Source organism: Salmo salar, chromosome 04 (genome assembly GCF_965601325.2).
Source record: "Salmo salar chromosome 04, fSalSal1, whole genome shotgun sequence".
NCBI lineage: Eukaryota > Metazoa > Chordata > Actinopteri > Salmoniformes > Salmonidae > Salmo > Salmo salar.
Genome location: NC_138294.1, coordinates 68,820,320 through 68,845,171, shown reverse-complemented (window position 1 = coordinate 68,845,171; position 24,852 = coordinate 68,820,320).

Genomic DNA, 24,852 nt, shown 5'->3' with positions numbered 1-24,852 from the left:
TTAAGGTAGAGACTTCATATTCAGGATTCTGTTTATGTCTACCCGAAAGACAACGTGTGTGGAGCAAGAGCTTCCTGTGACAACCGGAAGTTGTTAAAAACAGCCTAGAGCTATTGTCATATAACCTGCACATAGTGAAAATCACGCAACTCAACCATCTGTCATTCAGTCAATTCTTAAGGTAGAGAGTTCATATTCAGGATTCTGTTTATGTCTACCCCAAAGACAACGTGTGTGGAGCAAGATCTTCCTGTGACAACCGGAAGTTGTTGAAAACAGCCTAGAGCTATTGTCATATGGCCAACCAGCAGATAGTGAAAATGACGCAACTCAACCATGTGCCATTCAGTCAATTCTTAAGGTAGAGACTTCATATTCAGGATTCTGTTTATGTCTACCCCAAAGACAACGTGTGTGGAGAAAGAGCTTCCTGTGACAACCGGAAGTTGTTATAAACACCCAAGCGCTATTGTCATATGGCCAACCAGCAGATAGTGAAAATGACGCAACTCAACCATGTGCCATTCAGTCAATTCTTAAGGTAGAGACTTCATATTCAGGATTCTGTTTATGTCTACCCCAAAGACAACGTGTGTGGAGCAAGAGCTTTCTGTGACAACCGGAAGTTGTTAAAAACAGCCTAGAGCTATTGTCATATAAAATGCACATAGTGAAAATCACGCAACTCAAACATCTGTCATTCAGTCAAATCTTATGGTAGAGACTTCATATTCAGGATTCTGTTTATGTCTACCCCAAAGACAACGTGTGTGGAGCAAGAGCTTCCTGTGACAACTGGAAGTTGTTAAAAACAGCCTAGAGCTATTGTCATATGGCAAACCAGCAGATTGTGAAAATGACGCAACTCAACCATTTGCCATTCAGTCAATTCTTAAGGTAGAGACTTCATATTCAGGATTCTGTTTATGTCTACCCCAAAGACAACGTGTGTGGAGCAAGAGCTTCCTGTGACAACCGGAAGTTGTTGAAAACAGCCTAGAGCTATTGTCATATGGCCAACCAGCAGATAGTGAAAATGACGCAACTCAACCATGTGCCATTCAGTCAATTCTTAAGGTAGAGACTTCATATTCAAGGTTCTGTTTATGTCTACCCCAAAGACAACGTGTGTGGAGCAAGAGCTTCCTGTGACAACCGGAAGTTGTTATAAACAGCCTAGAGCTATTGTCATATAAAACGCACACAGTGAAAATCACGCAACTCAACCATCTGCCATTCAGTCAATTCTTAAGGTAGAGACTTCATATTCAGGATTCTGTTTATGTCTACCCCAAAGACAACGTGTGTGGAGCAAGAGCTTCCTGTGACAACTGGAAGTTGTTAAAAACAGCCTAGAGCTATTGTCATATGGCCAACCAGCAGATAGTGAAAATGACGCAACTCAACCATGTGCCATTCAGTCAATTCTTAAGGTAGAGACTTCATATTCAGGATTCTGTTTATGTCTACCCCAAAGACAACGTGTGTGGAGCAAGAGCTTCCTGTGACAACCGGAAGTTGTTATAAACAGCCTAGAGCTATTGTCATATAAAACGCACATAGTGAAAATCACGCAACTCAACCATGTGCCATTCAGTCAATTCTTAAGGTAGAGACTTCATATTCAGGATTCTGTTTATGTCTACCCCAAAGACAACGTGTGTGGAGCAAGAGCTTCCTGTGACAACCGGAAGTTGTTAAAAACACCCAAGCGCTATTGTCATATGGCCAACCAGCAGATAGTGAAAATGACGCAACTCAACCATGTGCCATTCAGTCAATTCTTAAGGTAGAGACTTCATATTCAGGATTCTGTTTATGTCTACCCCAAAGACAACGTGTGTGGAGCAAGAGCTTTCTGTGACAACCGGAAGTTGTTAAAAACAGCCTAGAGCTATTGTCATATAAAATGCACATAGTGAAAATCACGCAACTCAAACATCTGTCATTCAGTCAAATCTTATGGTAGAGACTTCATATTCAGGATTCTGTTTATGTCTACCCCAAAGACAACGTGTGTGGAGCAAGAGCTTCCTGTGACAACTGGAAGTTGTTAAAAACAGCCTAGAGCTATTGTCATATGGCCAACCAGCAGATTGTGAAAATGACGCAACTCAACCATGTGCCATTCAGTCAATTCTTAAGGTAGAGACTTCATATTCAGGATTCTGTTTATGTCTACCCCAAAGACAACGTGTGTGGAGCAAGAGCTTCCTGTGACAACCGGAAGTTGTTGAAAACAGCCTAGAGCTATTGTCATATGGCCAACCAGCAGATAGTGAAAATGACGCAACTCAACCATGTGCCATTCAGTCAATTCTTAAGGTAGAGACTTCATATTCAAGATTCTGTTTATGTCTACCCCAAAGACAACGTGTGTGGAGCAAGAGCTTCCTGTGACAACCGGAAGTTGTTATAAACAGCCTAGAGCTATTGTCATATAAAACGCACATAGTGAAAATCACGCAACTCAACCATCTGTCATTCAGTCAATTCTTAAGGTAGAGACTTCATATTCATGATTCTGTTTATGTCTACCCCAAAGACAACGTGTGTTGAGTAAGAGATTCCTGTGACAACCGGAAGTGGTTAAAAACAGCCAAGAGCTATTGTCATTTAACCTGCACATAGTGAAAATCACACAACTCAACCATCTGTCATTCAGTCAATTCTTAAGGTAGAGACTTCATATTCAGGATTCTGTTTATGTCTACCCCAAAGACAATGTGTGTGGAGCAAGAGCCTCCTGTGACAACTGGAAGTTGTTAAAAACAGCCTAGAGCTATTGTCATATAAAATGCACATAGTGAAAATCACGCAACTCAAACATCTGTCATTCAGTCAAATCTTAAGGTAGAGACTTCATATTCAGGATTCTGTATATGTCTACCCCAAAGACAACGTGTGTGGAGCAAGAGCTTCCTGTGACAACCGGAAGTTGTTAAAAACACCCAAGAGCTATTGTCATATGGCCAACCAGCAGATAGTGAAAATGACGCAACTCAACCATGTGCCATTCAGTCAATTCTTAAGGTAGAGACTTCATATTCAGGATTCTGTTTATGTCTACCCCAAAGACAACGTGTGTGGAGCAAGAGCTTTCTGTGACAACCGGAAGTTGTTAAAAACAGCCTAGAGCTATTGTCATATAAAATGCACATAGTGAAAATCACGCAACTCAAACATCTGTCATTCAGTCAAATCTTAAGGTAGAGACTTCATATTCAGGATTCTGTATATGTCTACCCCATAGACAATGTGTGTGGAGCAAGAGCTTCCTGTGACAACTGGAAGTTGTTGAAAACAGCCTAGAGCTATTGTCATATGGCCAACCAGCAGATAGTGAAAATGACGCAACTCAACCATGTGCCATTCAGTCAATTCTTAAGGTAGAGACTTCATATTCAAGATTCTGTTTATGTCTACCCCAAAGACAACGTGTGTGGAGCAAGAGCTTCCTGTGACAACCGGAAGTTGTTATAAACAGCCTAGAGCTTTTGTCATATAAAACGCACATAGTGAAAATCACGCAACTCAACCATCTGTCATTCAGTCAATTCTTAAGGTAGAGACTTCATATTCAGGATTCTGTTTATGTCTACCCCAAAGACAACGTGTGTGGAGCAAGAGCTTCCTGTGACAACCGGAAGTTGTTAAAAACAGCCTAGAGCTATTGTCATATAACCTGCACATAGTGAAAATCACGCAACTCAACCATCTGTCATTCAGTCAATTCTTAAGGTAGAGAGTTCATATCCAGGATTCTGTTTATGTCTACCCCAAAGACAACGTGTGTGGAGCAAGAGCTTCCTGTGACAACCGGAAGTTGTTAAAAACAGCCTAGAGCTATTGTCATATAACCTGCACATAGTGAAAATCACGCAACTCAACCATCTGTCATTCAGTCAATTCTTAAGGTAGAGAGTTCATATCCAGGATTCTGTTTATGTCTACCCCAAAGACAACGTGTGTGGAGCAAGAGCTTCCTGTGACAACCGGAAGTTGTTAAAAACACCCAAGAGCTATTGTCATATGGCCAACCAGCAGATAGTGAAAATGACGCAACTCAACCATGTGCCATTCAGTCAATTCTTAAGGTAGAGACTTCATATTCAGGATTCTGTTTATGTCTACCCCAAAGACAACGTGTGTGGAGCAAGAGCTTTCTGTGACAACCGGAAGTTGTTAAAAACAGCCTAGAGCTATTGTCATATAAAATGCACATAGTGAAAATCACGCAACTCAAACATGTCATTCAGTCAAATCTTAAGGTAGAGACTTCATATTCAGGATTCTGTTTATGTCTACCCCAAAGACAACGTGTGTGGAGCAAGAGCTTCCTGTGACAACTGGAAGTTGTTAAAAACAGCCTAGAGCTATTGTCATATGGCCAACCAGCAGATAGTGAAAATGACGCAACTCAACCATGTGCCATTCAGTCAATTCTTAAGGTAGAGACTTCATATTCAGGATTCTGTTTATGTCTACCCCAAAGACAACGTGTGTGGAGCAAGAGCTTCCTGTGACAACCGGAAGTTGTTATAAACAGCCTAGAGCTATTGTCATATAAAACGCACATAGTGAAAATCACGCAACTCAACCATCTGTCATTCAATTCTTAAGGTAGAGACTTCATATTCATGATTCTGTTTATGTCTACCCCAAAGACAACGTGTGTGGAGCAAGAGCTTCCTGTGACAACCGGAAGTTGTTATAAACAGCCTAGAGCTATTGTCATATAAAACGCACATAGTGAAAATCACGCAACTCAACCATGTGCCATTCAGTCAATTCTTAAGGTAGAGACTTCATATTCAGGATTCTGTTTATGTCTACCCCAAAGACAACGTGTGTGGAGCAAGAGCTTCCTGTGACAACCGGAAGTTGTTAAAAACAGCCTAGAGCTATTGTCATATAACCTGCACATAGTGAAAATCACGCAACTCAACCATCTGTCATTCAGTCAATTCTTAAGGTAGAGAGTTCATATTCAGGATTCTGTTTATGTCTACCCCAAAGACAATGTGTGTGGAGCAAGAGCTTCCTGTGACAACCGGAAGTTGTTGAAAACAGCCTAGAGCTATTGTCATATGGCCAACCAGCAGATAGTGAAAATGACGCAACTCAACCATGTGCCATTCAGTCAATTCTTAAGATAGAGACTTCATATTCAGGATTCTGTTTATGTCTACCCCAAAGACAACGTGTGTGGAGCAAGAGCTTCCTGTGACAACCGGAAGTTGTTATAAACAGCCTAGAGCTATTGTCATATAAAACGCACATAGTGAAAATCACGCAACTCAACCATCTGTCATTCAGTCAATTCTTAAGGTAGAGACTTCATATTCAGGATTCTGTTTATGTCTACCCCAAAGACAACGTGTGTGGAGCAAGAGCTTCCTGTGACAACTGGAAGTTGTTAAAAACAGCCTAGAGCTATTGTCATATAAAACGCACATAGTGAAAATCACGCAACTCAACCATCTGTCATTCAGTCAATTCTTAAGGTAGAGACTTCATATTCATGATTCTGTTTATGTCTACCCCAAAGACAACGTGTGTTGAGTAAGAGATTCCTGTGACAACCGGAAGTGGTTAAAAACAGCCAAGAGCTATTGTCATTTAACCTGCACATAGTGAAAATCACGCAACTCAACCATCTGTCATTCAGTCAATTCTTAAGGTAGAGACTTCATATTCAGGATTCTGTTTATGTCTACCCCAAAGACAACGTGTGTGGAGCAAGAGCTTCCTGTGACAACTGGAATTTGTTAAAAACAGCCTAGAGCTATTGTCATATAAAATGCACATAGTGAAAATCACTCAACTCAAACATCTGTCATTCAGTCAAATCTTAAGGTAGAGACTTCATATTCAGGATTCTGTTGATGTCTACCCCAAAGACAACGTGTGTGGAGCAAGAGCTTCCTGTGACAACTGGAAGTTGTTAAAAACAGCCTAGAGCTATTGTCATATGGCCAACCAGCAGATAGTGAAAATGACGCAACTCAACCATGTGCCATTCAGTCAATTCTTAAGATAGAGACTTCATATTCAGGATTCTGTTTATGTCTACCCCAAAGACAACGTGTGTGGAGCAAGAGCTTCCTGTGACAACCGGAAGTTGTTATAAACAGCCTAGAGCTATTGTCATATAAAACGCACATAGTGAAAATCACGCAACTCAACCATCTGTCATTCAGTCAATTCTTAAGGTAGAGACTTCATATTCAGGATTCTGTTTATGTCTACCCCAAAGACAACGTGTGTGGAGCAAGAGCTTCCTGTGACAACTGGAAGTTGTTAAAAACAGCCTAGAGCTATTGTCATATAAAACGCACATAGTGAAAATCACGCAACTCAACCATCTGTCATTCAGTCAATTCTTAAGGTAGAGACTTCATATTCATGATTCTGTTTATGTCTACCCCAAAGACAACGTGTGTTGAGTAAGAGATTCCTGTGACAACCGGAAGTGGTTAAAAACAGCCAAGAGCTATTGTCATTTAACCTGCACATAGTGAAAATCACGCAACTCAACCATCTGTCATTCAGTCAATTCTTAAGGTAGAGACTTCATATTCAGGATTCTGTTTATGTCTACCCCAAAGACAACGTGTGTGGAGCAAGAGCTTCCTGTGACAACTGGAATTTGTTAAAAACAGCCTAGAGCTATTGTCATATAAAATGCACATAGTGAAAATCACTCAACTCAAACATCTGTCATTCAGTCAAATCTTAAGGTAGAGACTTCATATTCAGGATTCTGTTGATGTCTACCCCAAAGACAACGTGTGTGGAGCAAGAGCTTCCTGTGACAACTGGAAGTTGTTAAAAACAGCCTAGAGCTATTGTCATATGGCCAACCAGCAGATAGTGAAAATGACGCAACTCAACCATGTGCCATTCAGTCAATTCTTAAGGTAGAGACTTCATATTCAGGATTCTGTTTATGTCTACCCCAAAGACAACGTGTGTGGAGCAAGAGCTTCCTGTGACAACCGGAAGTTGTTAAAAACAGCCTAGAGCTATTGTCATATAACCTGCACATAGTGAAAATCACGCAACTCAACCATCTGTCATTCAGTCAATTCTTAAGGTAGAGAGTTCATATTCAGGATTCTGTTTATGTCTACCCCAAAGACAACGTGTGTGGAGCAAGATCTTCCTGTGACAACCGGAAGTTGTTGAAAACAGCCTAGAGCTATTGTCATATGGCCAACCAGCAGATAGTGAAAATGACGCAACTCAACCATGTGCCATTCAGTCAATTCTTAAGGTAGAGACTTCATATTCAAGGTTCTGTTTATGTCTACCCCAAAGACAACGTGTGTGGAGCAAGAGCTTCCTGTGACAACCGGAAGTTGTTATAAACAGCCTAGAGCTATTGTCATATAAAACGCACATAGTGAAAATCACGCAACTCAACCATCTGCCATTCAGTCAATTCTTAAGGTAGAGACTTCATATTCAGGATTCTGTTTATGTCTACCCCAAAGACAACGTGTGTGGAGCAAGAGCTTCCTGTGACAACTGGAAGTTGTTAAAAACAGCCTAGAGCTATTGTCATATGGCCAACCAGCAGATAGTGAAAATGACGCAACTCAACCATGTGCCATTCAGTCAATTCTTAAGGTAGAGACTTCATATTCAGGATTCTGTTTATGTCTACCCCAAAGACAACGTGTGTGGAGCAAGAGCTTCCTGTGACAACCGGAAGTTGTTATAAACACCCAAGCGCTATTGTCATATGGCCAACCAGCAGATAGTGAAAATGACGCAACTCAACCATGTGCCATTCAGTCAATTCTTAAGGTAGAGACTTCATATTCAGGATTCTGTTTATGTCTACCCCAAAGACAACGTGTGTGGAGCAAGAGCTTTCTGTGACAACCGGAAGTTGTTAAAAACAGCCTAGAGCTATTGTCATATAAAATGCACATAGTGAAAATCACGCAACTCAAACATCTGTCATTCAGTCAAATCTTATGGTAGAGACTTCATATTCAGGATTCTGTTTATGTCTACCCCAAAGACAACGTGTGTGGAGCAAGAGCTTCCTGTGACAACTGGAAGTTGTTAAAAACAGCCTAGAGCTATTGTCATATGGCAAACCAGCAGATTGTGAAAATGACGCAACTCAACCATTTGCCATTCAGTCAATTCTTAAGGTAGAGACTTCATATTCAGGATTCTGTTTATGTCTACCCCAAAGACAACGTGTGTGGAGCAAGAGCTTCCTGTGACAACCGGAAGTTGTTGAAAACAGCCTAGAGCTATTGTCATATGGCCAACCAGCAGATAGTGAAAATGACGCAACTCAACCATGTGCCATTCAGTCAATTCTTAAGGTAGAGACTTCATATTCAAGGTTCTGTTTATGTCTACCCCAAAGACAACGTGTGTGGAGCAAGAGCTTCCTGTGACAACCGGAAGTTGTTATAAACAGCCTAGAGCTATTGTCATATAAAACGCACACAGTGAAAATCACACAACTCAACCATCTGCCATTCAGTCAATTCTTAAGGTAGAGACTTCATATTCAGGATTCTGTTTATGTCTACCCCAAAGACAACGTGTGTGGAGCAAGAGCTTCCTGTGACAACTGGAAGTTGTTAAAAACAGCCTAGAGCTATTGTCATATGGCCAACCAGCAGATAGTGAAAATGACGCAACTCAACCATGTGCCATTCAGTCAATTCTTAAGGTAGAGACTTCATATTCAGGATTCTGTTTATGTCTACCCCAAAGACAACGTGTGTGGAGCAAGAGCTTCCTGTGACAACCGGAAGTTGTTATAAACAGCCTAGAGCTATTGTCATATAAAACGCACATAGTGAAAATCACGCAACTCAACCATGTGCCATTCAGTCAATTCTTAAGGTAGAGACTTCATATTCAGGATTCTGTTTATGTCTACCCCAAAGACAACGTGTGTGGAGCAAGAGCTTCCTGTGACAACCGGAAGTTGTTAAAAACACCCAAGCGCTATTGTCATATGGCCAACCAGCAGATAGTGAAAATGACGCAACTCAACCATGTGCCATTCAGTCAATTCTTAAGGTAGAGACTTCATATTCAGGATTCTGTTTATGTCTACCCCAAAGACAACGTGTGTGGAGCAAGAGCTTTCTGTGACAACCGGAAGTTGTTAAAAACAGCCTAGAGCTATTGTCATATAAAATGCACATAGTGAAAATCACGCAACTCAAACATCTGTCATTCAGTCAAATCTTATGGTAGAGACTTCATATTCAGGATTCTGTTTATGTCTACCCCAAAGACAACGTGTGTGGAGCAAGAGCTTCCTGTGACAACTGGAAGTTGTTAAAAACAGCCTAGAGCTATTGTCATATGGCCAACCAGCAGATTGTGAAAATGACGCAACTCAACCATGTGCCATTCAGTCAATTCTTAAGGTAGAGACTTCATATTCAGGATTCTGTTTATGTCTACCCCAAAGACAACGTGTGTGGAGCAAGAGCTTCCTGTGACAACCGGAAGTTGTTGAAAACAGCCTAGAGCTATTGTCATATGGCCAACCAGCAGATAGTGAAAATGACGCAACTCAACCATGTGCCATTCAGTCAATTCTTAAGGTAGAGACTTCATATTCAAGATTCTGTTTATGTCTACCCCAAAGACAACGTGTGTGGAGCAAGAGCTTCCTGTGACAACCGGAAGTTGTTATAAACAGCCTAGAGCTATTGTCATATAAAACGCACATAGTGAAAATCACGCAACTCAACCATCTGTCATTCAGTCAATTCTTAAGGTAGAGACTTCATATTCATGATTCTGTTTATGTCTACCCCAAAGACAACGTGTGTTGAGTAAGAGATTCCTGTGACAACCGGAAGTGGTTAAAAACAGCCAAGAGCTATTGTCATTTAACCTGCACATAGTGAAAATCACACAACTCAACCATCTGTCATTCAGTCAATTCTTAAGGTAGAGACTTCATATTCAGGATTCTGTTTATGTCTACCCCAAAGACAATGTGTGTGGAGCAAGAGCCTCCTGTGACAACTGGAAGTTGTTAAAAACAGCCTAGAGCTATTGTCATATAAAATGCACATAGTGAAAATCACGCAACTCAAACATCTGTCATTCAGTCAAATCTTAAGGTAGAGACTTCATATTCAGGATTCTGTATATGTCTACCCCAAAGACAACGTGTGTGGAGCAAGAGCTTCCTGTGACAACCGGAAGTTGTTAAAAACACCCAAGAGCTATTGTCATATGGCCAACCAGCAGATAGTGAAAATGACGCAACTCAACCATGTGCCATTCAGTCAATTCTTAAGGTAGAGACTTCATATTCAGGATTCTGTTTATGTCTACCCCAAAGACAACGTGTGTGGAGCAAGAGCTTTCTGTGACAACCGGAAGTTGTTAAAAACAGCCTAGAGCTATTGTCATATAAAATGCACATAGTGAAAATCACGCAACTCAAACATCTGTCATTCAGTCAAATCTTAAGGTAGAGACTTCATATTCAGGATTCTGTATATGTCTACCCCATAGACAATGTGTGTGGAGCAAGAGCTTCCTGTGACAACTGGAAGTTGTTGAAAACAGCCTAGAGCTATTGTCATATGGCCAACCAGCAGATAGTGAAAATGACGCAACTCAACCATGTGCCATTCAGTCAATTCTTAAGGTAGAGACTTCATATTCAAGATTCTGTTTATGTCTACCCCAAAGACAACGTGTGTGGAGCAAGAGCTTCCTGTGACAACCGGAAGTTGTTATAAACAGCCTAGAGCTTTTGTCATATAAAACGCACATAGTGAAAATCACGCAACTCAACCATCTGTCATTCAGTCAATTCTTAAGGTAGAGACTTCATATTCAGGATTCTGTTTATGTCTACCCCAAAGACAATGTGTGTGGAGCAAGAGCCTCCTGTGACAACTGGAAGTTGTTAAAAACAGCCTAGAGCTATTGTCATATAAAATGCACATAGTGAAAATCACGCAACTCAAACATCTGTCATTCAGTCAAATCTTAAGGTAGAGACTTCATATTCAGGATTCTGTATATGTCTACCCCAAAGACAACGTGTGTGGAGCAAGAGCTTCCTGTGACAACTGGAAGTTGTTAAAAACAGCCTAGAGCTATTGTCATATGGCCAACCAGCAGATAGTGAAAATGACGCAACTCAACCATGTGCCATTCAGTCAATTCTTAAGGTAGAGACTTCATATTCAGGATTCTGTTTATGTCTACCCCAAAGACAACGTGTGTGGAGCAAGAGCTTCCTGTGACAACCGGAAGTTGTTATAAACAGCCTAGAGCTATTGTCATATAAAACGCACATAGTGAAAATCACGCAACTCAACCATGTGCCATTCAGTCAATTCTTAAGGTAGAGACTTCATATTCAGGATTCTGTTTATGTCTACCCCAAAGACAACGTGTGTGGAGCAAGAGCTTCCTGTGACAACCGGAAGTTGTTAAAAACACCCAAGCGCTATTGTCATATGGCCAACCAGCAGATAGTGAAAATGACGCAACTCAACCATGTGCCATTCAGTCAATTCTTAAGGTAGAGACTTCATATTCAGGATTCTGTTTATGTCTACCCCAAAGACAACGTGTGTGGAGCAAGAGCTTTCTGTGACAACCGGAAGTTGTTAAAAACAGCCTAGAGCTATTGTCATATAAAATGCACATAGTGAAAATCACGCAACTCAAACATCTGTCATTCAGTCAAATCTTATGGTAGAGACTTCATATTCAGGATTCTGTTTATGTCTACCCCAAAGACAACGTGTGTGGAGCAAGAGCTTCCTGTGACAACTGGAAGTTGTTAAAAACAGCCTAGAGCTATTGTCATATGGCCAACCAGCAGATTGTGAAAATGACGCAACTCAACCATGTGCCATTCAGTCAATTCTTAAGGTAGAGACTTCATATTCAGGATTCTGTTTATGTCTACCCCAAAGACAACGTGTGTGGAGCAAGAGCTTCCTGTGACAACCGGAAGTTGTTGAAAACAGCCTAGAGCTATTGTCATATGGCCAACCAGCAGATAGTGAAAATGACGCAACTCAACCATGTGCCATTCAGTCAATTCTTAAGGTAGAGACTTCATATTCAAGATTCTGTTTATGTCTACCCCAAAGACAACGTGTGTGGAGCAAGAGCTTCCTGTGACAACCGGAAGTTGTTATAAACAGCCTAGAGCTATTGTCATATAAAACGCACATAGTGAAAATCACGCAACTCAACCATCTGTCATTCAGTCAATTCTTAAGGTAGAGACTTCATATTCATGATTCTGTTTATGTCTACCCCAAAGACAACGTGTGTTGAGTAAGAGATTCCTGTGACAACCGGAAGTGGTTAAAAACAGCCAAGAGCTATTGTCATTTAACCTGCACATAGTGAAAATCACACAACTCAACCATCTGTCATTCAGTCAATTCTTAAGGTAGAGACTTCATATTCAGGATTCTGTTTATGTCTACCCCAAAGACAATGTGTGTGGAGCAAGAGCCTCCTGTGACAACTGGAAGTTGTTAAAAACAGCCTAGAGCTATTGTCATATAAAATGCACATAGTGAAAATCACGCAACTCAAACATCTGTCATTCAGTCAAATCTTAAGGTAGAGACTTCATATTCAGGATTCTGTATATGTCTACCCCAAAGACAACGTGTGTGGAGCAAGAGCTTCCTGTGACAACCGGAAGTTGTTAAAAACACCCAAGAGCTATTGTCATATGGCCAACCAGCAGATAGTGAAAATGACGCAACTCAACCATGTGCCATTCAGTCAATTCTTAAGGTAGAGACTTCATATTCAGGATTCTGTTTATGTCTACCCCAAAGACAACGTGTGTGGAGCAAGAGCTTTCTGTGACAACCGGAAGTTGTTAAAAACAGCCTAGAGCTATTGTCATATAAAATGCACATAGTGAAAATCACGCAACTCAAACATCTGTCATTCAGTCAAATCTTAAGGTAGAGACTTCATATTCAGGATTCTGTATATGTCTACCCCATAGACAACGTGTGTGGAGCAAGAGCTTCCTGTGACAACTGGAAGTTGTTGAAAACAGCCTAGAGCTATTGTCATATGGCCAACCAGCAGATAGTGAAAATGACGCAACTCAACCATGTGCCATTCAGTCAATTCTTAAGGTAGAGACTTCATATTCAAGATTCTGTTTATGTCTACCCCAAAGACAACGTGTGTGGAGCAAGAGCTTCCTGTGACAACCGGAAGTTGTTATAAACAGCCTAGAGCTTTTGTCATATAAAACGCACATAGTGAAAATCACGCAACTCAACCATCTGTCATTCAGTCAATTCTTAAGGTAGAGACTTCATATTCAGGATTCTGTTTATGTCTACCCCAAAGACAATGTGTGTGGAGCAAGAGCCTCCTGTGACAACTGGAAGTTGTTAAAAACAGCCTAGAGCTATTGTCATATAAAATGCACATAGTGAAAATCACGCAACTCAAACATCTGTCATTCAGTCAAATCTTAAGGTAGAGACTTCATATTCAGGATTCTGTATATGTCTACCCCAAAGACAACGTGTGTGGAGCAAGAGCTTCCTGTGACAACCGGAAGTTGTTAAAAACACCCAAGAGCTATTGTCATATGGCCAACCAGCAGATAGTGAAAATGACGCAACTCAACCATGTGCCATTCAGTCAATTCTTAAGGTAGAGACTTCATATTCAGGATTCTGTTTATGTCTACCCCAAAGACAACGTGTGTGGAGCAAGAGCTTTCTGTGACAACCGGAAGTTGTTAAAAACAGCCTAGAGCTATTGTCATATAAAATGCACATAGTGAAAATCACGCAACTCAACCATCTGTCATTCAGTCAATTCTTAAGGCACTTCTGGTTGACACAGGAATCTGAACGTTAGGCTCTTATAGAATATTGAGTTTTAGGTCCTTATGTTAAGAACTGACTTATTTACAGAGGGTTGAACAAGTGTGTGTTGTTTCAGAAAATCACAGAAAATCACAGAAATCTCGCAGAGCTCCGAAACCCACCTTAACGGACTCATCTGAACATGCTGCAACTGGATATGTAACTTTTTTGAAAAAAACCCCTCCTATTGTTGAATATCACCAATGTGTCATTGTACAATTTCTCTGAAATGAACATTGGTAAATGCATGGTTCCTTTTCTCCTGACACCGTAGGCTCATGTAGTTTGATGTGAAGCGGTCAAATCAGCACTCTATTTTCCTGTTTTACTTTCAATCCCAGAAAAATAGCCTTAACTCGAAAAGCGTCGAGGCCTCGACTCCATCCTGTTCGGGGCCAACTGCCCATTATGCCAAACCCACACAGACCGAGTTTCGTCTTCGAATTCTTTTCCGTTTAGGAGAAAAAGCCATGTCGTGATTGGTGATATATGTTACGTTTGCAATATGATTCCATTCGCCCTCCCGTGGAATAATCGGGAACTGCAAAGAAATGACCAAAATGTGAAAATTTTATTAAACAGAAACGGAAGGTCCGAGAGACTCCGTTCGATGACTTCCTGGAAGATCCGGCCCCTGTGAGCGGCCCGACGCCGTCCGCGGATTTATCGGACGTAGTCGGACGTCTAGTAAGGGAGCGTACATTTGCAATATGTTATCTGTGGTAATCCATGTTTCCGTCAGCGCCAAGAAGTCGAGGGACTGGAGGGTAGCATAGGCTGAGATGAACTCTGCCTTGTTGGCCGCAGACCGGCAGTTCCAGAGGCTGCCGGAGACCTGGAACTCCACGTGGGTCGTGCGCGCTGGGACCACCAGGTTAGAGTGGCAGCGGCCACACGGTGTGTGTATGGCCTGTGCAGAGGGGAGAGAACAGGGATAGACAGACACATAGTTGACAAGCTACAGAAGAGGCTACGCTAATGCAAAGGAGATTGGAATGACAAGTGGACTACACGTCTCGAATGTTCAGAAAGTTAACCTCTATGGGCTAGGTGGGACGCTAGCGTGCCACCCGTGGTGCACTCCATCAACAGCAGGTGCATTTCAAGAGCGGCAAATTTGAATACAAATAAATGTAAAAATTCAAATTTTTCAAACATACAACTATTTTACACCCTTTGAAAGATAAACATCTCCTTAATCTAACCACGTTTTACGATTTCAAAAAGGTTTTACGGCGAAAGCATAAATTTAGAGTATGTTAGGACAGTACATTTACAAGAGTTGTGTGTAATGTTTTGTCAAGTCAAAGACAGGGTCACCAAAACCATAAAACCAGCTAAAATGATGCACTAACCTTTTACAATCTCCATCAGATGACACTCCTAGGACATTATGTTAGACAATGCATGCATTTTTAGTTCTATCAAGTTCATATTTATATCCAAAAACAGCGTTTTACTATGGCATTGATGTTGAGGAAATCGTTTCCCTCCAATAACCGGCAGTCAAGTCAGCGTCACAAATTAAATAATTTAAATTAGAAAACATTGGTAAAATATTATATTGTCATTTAAAGAATTATAGATTTACATCTCTTGAACGCAATCAACTTGCCAGATTTAAAAATAACCTTACTGGGAAATCACACTTTGCAATAATCTGAGCACTGCGCCCAGAAAAATACGCGTTGCGATACAGACTAGACGTCATGTTGGGGAGATCTAAAATCGAAAATACTATGTAAATAATCCATTACCTTTGATTCTCTTCATCAGATGTCACTTCCAGGTATCACAGGTCCATAACGAATGTAGTTTTGTTCAAAAAAGCTCATAATTTATGTCCAAAAATCTCCGTCTTGTTAGCACATGATCTAAGCCAGCCGGACTTCTCGTCATGAACGAGGGGAAAAATATATTTACGTTCGTTCAAACATGTCAAACGTTGTATAGCATAAATCATTAGGGCCTTTTTTAACCAGAACATGAATAATATTCAAGGTGGACGAATGCATACTCTTTTATAACGTATTGGAACGAGGGTACCCAACATGAACTCGCGCGCCAGGTGTCTAATGGGACATCATCGTTCCATGGCTCTTGTTCGGTCAGATCTCCCTCCAGAAGACTCAAAACACTTTGTAAAGGCTGGTGACATCTAGTGGAAGCAATAGGAAGTGCCAAAATATTCCTCAGCCCCTGTGTTTTTCAATGGGATAGGTTTAAAGTCAATACAACACATCAGGTATCCACTTCCTGTCAGAAAATGTCTCAGGGTTTTGCCTGCCAAATGAGTTCTGTTATACTCACAGACACCATTCAAACAGTTTTAGAAACTTTAGAGTGTTTTCTATCCATATATAATAAGTATATGCATATTCTAGTTACTGGGTAGGATTAGTAACCAGATTAAATCGGGTACATTTTTTTTATCCAGACGTGCAAATGCTGCCCCCTAGCCCTAACAGGTTAAGCTTACGTTGCAAAAATCTTATTGACTAAAAAGACTAAAATGATACAGTACTACTGGCTGGTGAAGTAGGCTAGCTAGCAGTGGCTGCGTTGTTGACTTTGTTTGAAAGTGTAGCTGGCTAGGTAACCTCGATAGTTTCAGTACTACACCTTTATCATGATACAAAGGCAACTATGTAGCTAGCTAACATAACACTAATCAAGACGTTCCTTTGTAATGTATTTAGTTTCTACAATGCTGCTCGTCGGTAATAGTTGGCTAGGTTTGGAAGATGGCGTCGCGGGGGACGAAAATAGCTGGCTAGCTAACCTCGATAATTACTCTAAACTACACAATTATCAAACTATGACAAAGACAACTATGTAGCTAGCTAACACTACACTAGTCAAATCGTTCCGTTGTAATGTATTAGTTTCTACAGTGCTGCTAGTCGGTAAAGGTTGGCTAGCTAGCAGTGGGTTTGATGTTGACTAGGTGTGTTGACTAAATCTGGAGAACGGCGTCTCGTCGCGGCGGACAAAAATAGCTGGCTAGCTAACCTCGATAATTACTCTAAACTACACAATTATCTGAGATACAAAGACAGCAAAGACAACTATGTAGCTAGCTAACACTACACTAATCAAATCGTTCCGTTGTAATGTATTAGTTTCTACAGTGCTGCTAGTCGGTAGAAGTTGGCTAGCTAGCAGTGTTGACTGAGTTTGGAGAACGAAAATAGCTGGCTAGCTAACCTCGATAATTACTCTAAACTACACAATTATCTTTGATACAAAGATGGCTATGTAGCTAGCTAAAAAAATTACTCAGATCAAACAAATCAAACTGTTGTAATGTAATGATAGTGATTAATAATAGTGTTTAACATGATCTTTGAATAACTACCCCATCTGTACACCACACATACAGATAATTGTAAGTTCTCTCAATCGAGTAGAGCATTTCAAGCACAGATTCAACCACAAAGACCAGGGAAGTTCTCAATGCCTCGCAAAGAATGGCACTGATTGTTGTAAAAAACAAAAAAAGCAGATACTGAATATTCCTTTCAGCATGGTGAAGTTATTAATTAGGCTTTGGATGGTGTATCAATACACCCAGTCACTAAAAAGATACAGGCATCCTTCCTAACTCAGTTGGCAGAAAGCAAGGAAACTGCTCAGAGATGTCACCATGAGGCCTATGGTGATTTTAAAACAGTTAGAGAGTTTAATGGTTGTAATATGACTACATTGTAGTTATTCCACAACACTAACATAAATGACAGAGTGATAAGAAGGAAGCCCGTACAGAATACAAATATTCCAAAATATGCATCCTGTTTGAAACAAGGCACTTAAGTAATACTGAAAAAAATGTGGCAAAGAAATATTTTTTTGGTCTTGAATACAAAATGTTATGTTTGGGGCAAATCCAACAACAAAACACTGAGTACAACTCTTCATATTTTCAAGCATGGTGGTGGCTGCAACATGTTATGGGTATGTCATAGGCAAGGACTTGGGAATTTATTTTGCTTAAAAGAAACAGAATACAGGCAAAATCCTAGAAGAAAACCTGGTTCAGTCTGCTTTCCAACAGACACTGGAAGACAAATTCATATTTCAGCAGGACAAGAACCTAAAATACAAGGCCAAATCTACACTGGAGTTGCTTACCAAGACAACATTGAATGTTCCTGAGTGGCCTAGTTACAGTTTTTTTTAAATATTCGAAACATACAGTGAAGCCGCTCAACAACTACATCATACTCGTCAAACAGATTCCCATTCAGAGCAACACACAGAAGCATCCAGGGTCAATGCCCTGCTCAAGGGCACGTTGACCAATCTACCACCAGGCCAAAAAACGTGAACCCGAACCCTCCAAGATTCCACCCACAGTTCCCCAATAGCTGTCCCTCAACCATTCGAGACCACTCCCACAGTCCCCCCAGGAATAAAAAATACAATTCATTCCATTCCATTCCATTCCCCACCCCCCAGTAACTAGAATATGCATATAATTATTGGCTTTGGATAGAAAACACTCCAAAGTTTCTAAAACTGTTTGAATGGTGTCTGTGAGTATAACAGAACTCAAATGGCAGGTCAAAACCTGAGAGATTCCTTTACAGGAAGTGGCCTGTCTGACCATTTCTTGAACTTCTTTGCCATCTCTATCTTTTACAAAGGATCTCTGCTCTAACGTGACACTTCCTACGTCTTCCATGGGTGCTCAGAGCCCGGGAAAAACCTGAATGTCGTCATTCCAGCCCCAGGCTGAAACACATTATCGCCTTTCTCAAGTGGCCGATCAAGGGACTGTGGGCTTAGGCGCATGCCCTGGCCGCCCCCGTCTTTGTGATTTTTCCTCTGTTTGCCGAAAAGGAGATTCCCGGTCAGAATATTATCGCTTTTTACGAGATAAATTGCATAAAAATTGATTTTAAACAGCGGTTGACATGCTTCGAAGTACGGTAATGGAATATTTAGAATTTTTTTGTCACGAATTGCGCCATGCGCGCGACCCTGATTTACCATTTCGGATAGTTTCTGGAACGCACGAACAAAACGCCGCTATTGGGATATAACGATGGATTATTTGGGACCAAACCAACATTTGTTATTGAAGTAGCAGTCCTGGGAGTGCATTCTGACGAAGACAACAAAGGTAATAACATTTTTGTTATAGTAAATCTGATTTTGGTGAAGGCTAAACTTGCCGGGTGTCTAAATAGCGAGCCCGTGATGGCTGGGCTATGTACTTAGAATATTGCAAAATGTGCTTTCACCAAAAAGCTATTTTAAAATCGGACATATCGAGTGCATAGAGGAGTTCTGTATCTATAATTCTTAAAATAATTGTTATGCTTTTTGTGAACGTTTATCGTGAGTAATTTAGTAAATTGTTAGTAAATTCCCCGGAAGTTTGCGGGGGGTATGCTAGTTCTGAACATCACATGCTAATGTAAAAAGCTGGTTTTTGATATAAATATGAACTTGATTGAACAAAACATGCATGTATTGTATAACATAATGTCCTAGGGTTGTCATCTGATGAAGATCATCAAAGGTTAGTGCTGCATTTAGCTGTCTTCTGGGTTTTTGTGACATTATATGCTAGCTTGAAAAATGGGTGTCTGATTATTTCTGTCTGGGTACTCTGCTGACATAATCTAATGTTTTGCTTTCGCTGTAAAGCCTTTTTGAAATCGGACAGTGTGGTTAGATAAAGGAGAGTCTTGTCTTTAAAATGCTGTGGAATAGTCATATGTTTGAAAAATTGAAGTTTTTGTATTTTTGAGGAATTTGTAATTCGCGCCACGCCTATCATTGGATATTGGATCAGGTGTTCCGCTAGCGGAACGTCTAGATGTAAGAGGTTAAGTTTGCAGACAACACAACAGTGGTAGGCCTGATCACCGACAACGACAAGACAGCCTATAGGGAGGAGGTCAGAGACCTGGCCGGGTCTTGCCAGAATAACAACCTATCCCTCAACGTAACCAAGACTAAGGAGATGATTGTGGACTACAGGAAAAGGAGGACCGAGCACGCCCCCATTCTCATCGACGGGGCTGTAGTGGAGCAGGTTGAGAGCTTCAAGTTCCTTGGTGTCCACATCAACAACAAACTAGAATGGTCAAATCACACCAAGACAGTCGTGAAGAGGGCACAACAAAGGCTATTCCCCCTCAGGAAACGAAAAAGATTTGGCATGGGTCCTGAGATCCTCAAAAGGTTCTACAGCTGCAACATCGAGAGCGTCCTGCTCACATTGTATATGGACTTATTTTTCTACTGTATTATTGACTGTATGTTTGTTTTACTCCATGTGTAACTCTGTGTTGTTACATGTGTCGAACTGCTTTGCTTTATCTTGGCCAGGTCGCAGTTGTAAATGAGAACTTGTTCTCAACTTGCCTACCTGGTTAAATAAAGGTGAAATAATAAATAAATAAATAAATAAATAGGTAAAATCCTGACTGGTTGCATCACTGCCTGATATGGCAATTGCTCGGCCTCTGAGCACAAGGCACTACAGAGGGTAGTGCGTACGGCCCAGTACATCACTGGGGCTAAGCTGCCTGCCATTCAGGACCTCTATATCAGGTGGTGTCAGAGGAAGGCCCTAAAAATTGTCAAAGACCCCAGCCACCCCAGTCATAGACTGTTCTCTCTACTACCGCATGGCAAGCGGTACCGGAGTGCCAAGTCTAGGACAAAAAGGCTTCACTTTTTACCCCCAAGCCATAAGACTCCTGAACAGGTAATCAAAATGGCTACCCGGACTATTTGCATTGTGTGCCCCCCCAACCCCTCTTTTTTACGCTGCTGCTACTCTCTGTTTATCATATGCATAGTCACTTTAACTATACTTTCATGTACATACTACCTCAATTGGGCCGACCAACCAGTGCTCCCGCACATTGGCTAACCGGGCAACCTTTATTGTGTCCCGCCACCCGCCACCCACCACCCGCCAACCCCTCTTACGCTACTGCTACTCTCTGTTCATCATATATGCATAGTCACTTTAACCATATCTACATGTACATACTACCTCAATCAACCTGACTAACCGGTGTCTGTATGTAGCCTCGCTACTGTATATAGCCTGTCTTTTTACTTTTGTTTTATTTCTTTACTTACCTATTGTTCACCTAATACCTTTTTTGCACTATTGGTTAGAGCCTGTAAGTAAGCATTTCACTGTAAGGTCTACACCTGTTGTATTCAGCGCACGTGACAAATAACCTTTGATTTGATTTGACTGACCCGGTCTCTCCAGATCTCCTAACAGTACTATTTCTAGGGTCAATTTTAGATCAATGCTATGCATTTTCAGCCATTCCTGAACCTGAGACCAGAAACAGGCTACCTGAGGGCAATACCAAAATAAATGGTCTATTGATTCTGTATCCTCACAACAAAATCTGCAGAGCTTCGATGATTTTATGCCCCAACTATTCAACATTTTGTTGGTGGCAAGATTTCTATATAATAATTTTACCTGAAAAGCACGAAGTCTTGAATCTTGCATTGTTTTATATATCAAGTCATACAGCCTGTACTATGGAATCGGTACATCAAAAATCTCTTCCCAACTATTTTGCAATCTGTATGGCACAGTTGTCAACATCCTGGTCCTCCTGGTATACTTTCCTATTTATGCTATTTTTATTCCTCCACCAGTTTTGATCCTTTATATTGGGCAGACAGACCAGTTCCCTACCTCCTCCTGCTGCCACCTGCCTCCTCCAGTTTTGGGGTAATGCTGGAACCAATTGTTTGTACTCTTGGATTGAGCAGACCTTTCCATACAATTCTGATAACTACATGAAGGACACAACTCTACCATTCCAATTTATAATATCATTTTAGAACAAAATACCCTTTTCTAACCTCTATCCCATAAATACAGGTATTTTATCAACCAGCAAATTTTAGTTCAGCCATAATATTTGTTCTATCTTTTCAGGGGGATGAAATTGAAATTGTAGCCAGCTCTGCAATGCTTGTTTGAAAAAGAGATACTTTGAAAATTGTATAATTTTCAATTAATCAAAAATGAGACATGGCCATCTGCATAAAGGCAAAAAGGCAATTTTGAAACAATGGATGAGCTTTTCTTAGTAATCTACTTGAGAACCATTTACGGTTCAAATAAAACTTTTGAATGAGTGAAGCTTTTAGAGAGAGGTTTAGGGCTTTTATATTTAATAATCTCAACCCACCCAATTCATGTTCAGTATATAGATAGGCACGTTTTATTTTGTCTGGTTTAGCATCCCAGATAAAGCGAAATACCGAGTATGTCTACTTCACCATCAGCCCATTTTATAGGTAAACTGCAGGGTAATGTAAAATTAGTATTTTTTTTAAGGATCCAATACGTAATATTGTACACTTATCATAATTAGGTTTTAGTCCAGAGAGTACAGAAATGTTGTCTAGATCTTCAATGAGACATTGCAGAGATCTATCTTGCGGACTTAACCTGTTTAGGATAGGGGGCAGTATTGACACAGCTGGATAAAAAACGTACCCGATTTAATCTGGTTACCACTCCTACCCAGTAACTAGAATATGCATATACTTATTACATATGGATAGAAAACACCCTAAAGTTTCTAAAACTGTTTGAATGGTGTCTGTGAGTATAACAGAACTCATTTGGCAGGCAAAAACCTGACAAGGTTTCAGGCAGGAAGTGGCCTGTCTGACAAGGTGTCGTTCTTCTTGTCTCTGTTTATTGAAGAGTGAGGATCTTAGCTGTCCCGTGACACTTCCTACGGCTGCCATAGGGTCTCAGAAGGCGGCAAAAAGCTGAATCGTGGCTTTGCAGGCTCTGGCTGAAACAAAGTAGCGCGTTTGTGTAGTGGCTGGTTACAGTACTGTGAGACTCAGGCGCGTGCCCGCGTCGACCGAAAGCTTTGTTTACTTTCCTCAGTTTAGCTAAATGGACATTCCCGGTCGGAATATTATCGCTTTTTTACGAGAAAAATGGCATAAAAATGGATTTTAAACAGCGGTTGACATGCCTCGAAGTACGGTAATGGAATATTTAGATTTTTTTTGTCACGAATTGCGCCATGCGCGCGACCCTGATTTACCATTTCAGATAGTGTCTGGGACGCACGAACAAAACGCCGCTATTCGGATATAACGATGGATTATTTTGGACCAAACCAACATTTGTTATTGAAGTAGCAGTCCTGGGAGTGCATTCTGACGATGACAACAAAAGGTAATCAAACTTTTATAATAGTAAATATGATTATGGTGAGTGCTAAACTTGCCGGGTGTCTAAATAGCTAGCCCGTGATGCCTGGGCTATGTACTTAGAATATTGCAAAATGTGCTTTCACCAAAAAGCTATTTTAAAATCGGACATATCGAGTGCATAGAGGAGTTCTGTATCTATAATTCTTAAAATAATTGTTATGCTTTTTGTGAACGTTTATCGTGAGTAATTTAGTAAAATGTTAGCGAATTCCTCCGGAAGTTTGCGGGGGGTATGCTAGTTCTGAACGTCACATGCTAATGTAAAAAGCTGGTTTTTGATATAAATATGAACTTGATTGAACAAAACATGCATGTATTGTATAACATAATGTCCTAGGGTTGTCATCTGATGAAGATCATCAAAGGTTAGTACTGCATTTAGCTGTCTTCTGGGTTTATGTGACATTATATGCTAGCTTGAAAAATGGGTGTCTGATTATTTCTGGCTTGGTACTCTGCTGACATAATCTAATGTTTTGCTTTCGTTGTAAAGCCTTTTTGAAATCGGACAGTGTGGTTAGATTAATGAGAGTCTTGTCTTTAAATAGCTGTAAAATAGTCATATGTTTGAGAAATTGAAGTAATAGGATTTTTAAGGTTTTGAAAATCGCGCCACAGGCTTCAAGTGGCTGTTACGTAGGTGGGACGAATTCGTCCCGCCTAGCCCATAGAGGTTAATATAAAACTTGAGTCATCGGCATACATGGACACCTTTGTATTTAAGCCTTGGATTTCTAATCCTCTAATGTTGTTATTGGATCTTATTTTAATAGTTAGCATTTCAATGGCCATAACGAATAGATATGGTGACAGGGGACACCCTTGTATTAACTTCTCTTGACAATTCAAAACTCTGAGAAGGAGCCGTTATTTAGTATTTTACACCTGGAGTTGCTATACATTATTTTTACCCATTTTATTAGAGAATTACCGAAATTGAAAAAATCCAGGCATTTATAAATAAAATCCAGAATTACTTTATCAAATGCCTTTTCAAAATCCACTACAGTTTTGACTTGATCAGTATGAAAATCTATGGCAAGACTTGAAAATGACTGTGCAGCAATAAATCAAAAATTAACTTCACCTAGCTTGAAGAAAGAAAAAAATATAAAATTGTCAACTAATGTACAATCCAGGTGTGTGTAATGCATCTGTGTGTAGCTGGTGTAGATGGGTCAGGCGCAGGACAGCAGATATGAGTAAATGTATGCAATTTTACTCAACAAATATAACAATACACGTCAATAAATCCAATGCCACAATTACGGACCGCAATACAATAAACAATCACTCACAAACAAAAATGGGGGAACAGAGGGTTACATAATGAACAAGTAATTGGGGGATTGAAAGCAGGTGTGTAAGACAAGGACAAAACAAATGGAAAATTAAAAGTGGATCGGCGATGGCTAGAAGGCCGGTGACGTCGACCGCCGAACGCCGCTCGAACAAGAAGAGGGACCAACTTCGGCAGAAGTCATGACATTTTAAGGCTGCAGGGTGGAGATTGTCAGATAGTTTAACCTTGTTGTTCCAAACCACCACTATCAAAGCCAATAACAAGCTTATGACAATAATGGCGCCGAAGGAGATGGTTGCCGTTTTACGATCCCTTAACCAATTGTGCTATTGTATATGTTTTTTCGCGTTATTTGTAATGTATTTTGTACATAATGTTTCTGCCATCGTGGCTTATGACTGAAAA